Here is a 2500-nt window from a genome sequence, read left to right on the forward strand (position 1 = left end):
CTTAGTTCAACTAATTGAGGAACCAACTAGGTACAATGCAATCTTAGACCTGGTATTAACAAACAATGGAGATTTGGTATCAGGTATTATAGTAGGGGAACCCATAGGAAACAGCGACCACAATATGGTCACATTCAATATCAGTTTTCATAAACAGCCCTATACTGGCTCAACTAGGACTCTAAACTTTAGCAAAGCGAATTTTGAAAAGATGAGGGTATTTTACAGGGGTATTGAATGGGAAGGTTTGTTTTTAGGAAAAAATACTACGGAGAAATGGGAGGTACTAAAATTCCTGCTAGCTAAAAATACACTCAAACTTATTCCTACGAGCAGCAATAAAAGGAATAAAAATCATAAACCGATGTGGCTTAACAAAAAGATAAAGGAACTTATGGGCAAGAAAAGGCGAGCATTTAAAAAATACAAATCTGACGGGGAAGCAGAGTCATTTCAGCACTATAAGGAATGTAACAAAATATGCAAAAAGAAAATAAGAGCGGCTAAAGTAGAAACTGAAAAACTAGTAGCAAAGGCAAGCAAAGCGAATCCCAAAAAAATCTTTAAATACATTAATAGCAAGAGATTAAAGAAGGAGAGTATAGGCCCTTTAAAAGACGCTGTCACGATCTAGGTAATTCCTTATCAGTATTTACCTTCCAAATGCCTCCTGAGACTGTCCCAGTGTTCCAATCCTGGATTCCATCTGCACTGTCTGTGTGCAGCACGCTGCATCTCATTGTCTCAAATCTCTTTACTGTGATTCTGGCAGCTTCATGGTTAAAGCTCACATTCAAGTTACAAACAATCTTTCCCTCCAAAAGCTACCATGGGCGCAGCCATGTTTTCCTAATCACATGTTACCTTTCAGCCTATCAGCTGCACTCTGCTCTCAGCCTGATCACACAGCAGCTGCACTCTGGTCTCTGGTTAATCAGCCAGCCAATCCCTGCTTCCCAGCAGGTATAAATATCCTGTTCCTGGGGTGGAAAGATGTCAGTGCTTCAATTGTCTTCAGTGATTCCAGTGTGCAGTTCTCCCATGGACTTTCTCTGCAGTACAGCCTGACTCCCTGGTGATTACACTCTGCAGTGTAACCAAACACTCCAGTGATTAACTCTCTACAGTCTACCCTGATTCACCCGTGTCTGAACTCCGGCTTCCCAGCAGCGATCCCCAGCATCACTTCATGCTTCACCTGTGCTTCTAAGTACAATAGTGCATTTCTATCTGCGGACCCCAGCTTCACTCAAAGCTTACCAACGATCCCAAAGTCACCATCGGTGTTCCGTCATCGATCCCAAGTATTTCTCTGAACTGTGTTTCCTATTACCAGTACCAAGTCATCAGTATTCCTCTGAACTGTGTTTAATAAAACCTTTGAACTTTCCCTTGTTGTCGTGGTCACGCCTTCGGGCATTTGTTCTAAAGGTTCCCTGCATGTCCAAGAACCCTGTACTGCCTCCCAGGTACACATATACCTCAGCCCCTACAACTGAGGCTTCCCCCTGGTCAGCACCAGCCCTCAGTTGTGACAGACAAGTTGGGAGTCTTAAGCAAAAATGATAATGACAATAGCGGACACACTAAATGGGTTTTTTTTCAACAGTATTTACTAGAGAGGACCCAATTCAGGGACTAACACATAATCTCAATAATGAGAATATCCCACTGATAGGTGCTTATTTAAGCGAGGAAGTAGTCTGTGACCGATTAAAACATTTAAAGATTAATAAGTCACCAGGTCCCGATGGTATTCACCCAAGGGTTCTAATGGAGCTTCACTCTGAACTTGCAAAACCGCTATTTTTTATCTTTAAGGATTCAGTAATATCAGGTATGGTTCCCAAAGACTGGCGTATAGCGGAAGTAGTGCCTATATTCAAAAAGGGAAGTAAAGCTGAACCAGGTAATTATAGACCAGTTAGTCTTACATCTATAGTGGGGAAAGTATTGGAAGGTATTCTAAGAGATAGTATTCAGAAGTTCCTTGAAGTCAATAAGGTCATTAAAAGGAATCAACATGGGTTTATGAAGGACAGATCCTGTCAAACCAACTTACTTGGCTTCTATGAAACAGTAAGCGCAAACCTAGATCAGGGTAAAGAGGTGGATGTAATCTTTTTAGATTTTGCCAAAGCATTTGACACTGTACCACACATGAGACTTATCTACAAGCTACAAGAATCAGGGCTAGGAAGCACAATATGCACTTGGGTCAAAAACTGGTTAGATAATAGGGAGCAGCGCGTTGTGGTTAATGGATCTTTTTCAACTTGGACTGAAGTGCTAAGTGGTGTGCCGCAAGGCTCAGTATTGTTCAATATTTTCATTAACGACCTAACAGAAGGTCTAGAGAGCATGGTGTCAATTTTTGCAGATGATACCAAATTGTGTAAAGTTATAAATGCGGAGGGGGATGCTGAGTCGCTTCAGAACGACTTAGTTAAATTAGAAGCTTGGGCAGCGAAATGGAGAATGCGCTTCAATACAGACAAGT

At 41.5% G+C, this 2500-nt stretch overlaps 1 protein-coding gene across 1 annotated transcript in view; it reads right to left on the reverse strand.

The window, feature by feature from the left end:
* Nucleotides 1-2500, reverse strand: part of TTC21A (tetratricopeptide repeat domain 21A) — a 325510-nt gene that overhangs the window by 144435 nt on the left and 178575 nt on the right. The gene's annotated exons all lie outside the window — the stretch shown is intronic.

The sequence above is a fragment of the Pseudophryne corroboree genome, chromosome 5 (genome assembly GCF_028390025.1).
Source record: "Pseudophryne corroboree isolate aPseCor3 chromosome 5, aPseCor3.hap2, whole genome shotgun sequence".
Taxonomy (NCBI): Eukaryota; Metazoa; Chordata; class Amphibia; order Anura; family Myobatrachidae; genus Pseudophryne; species Pseudophryne corroboree.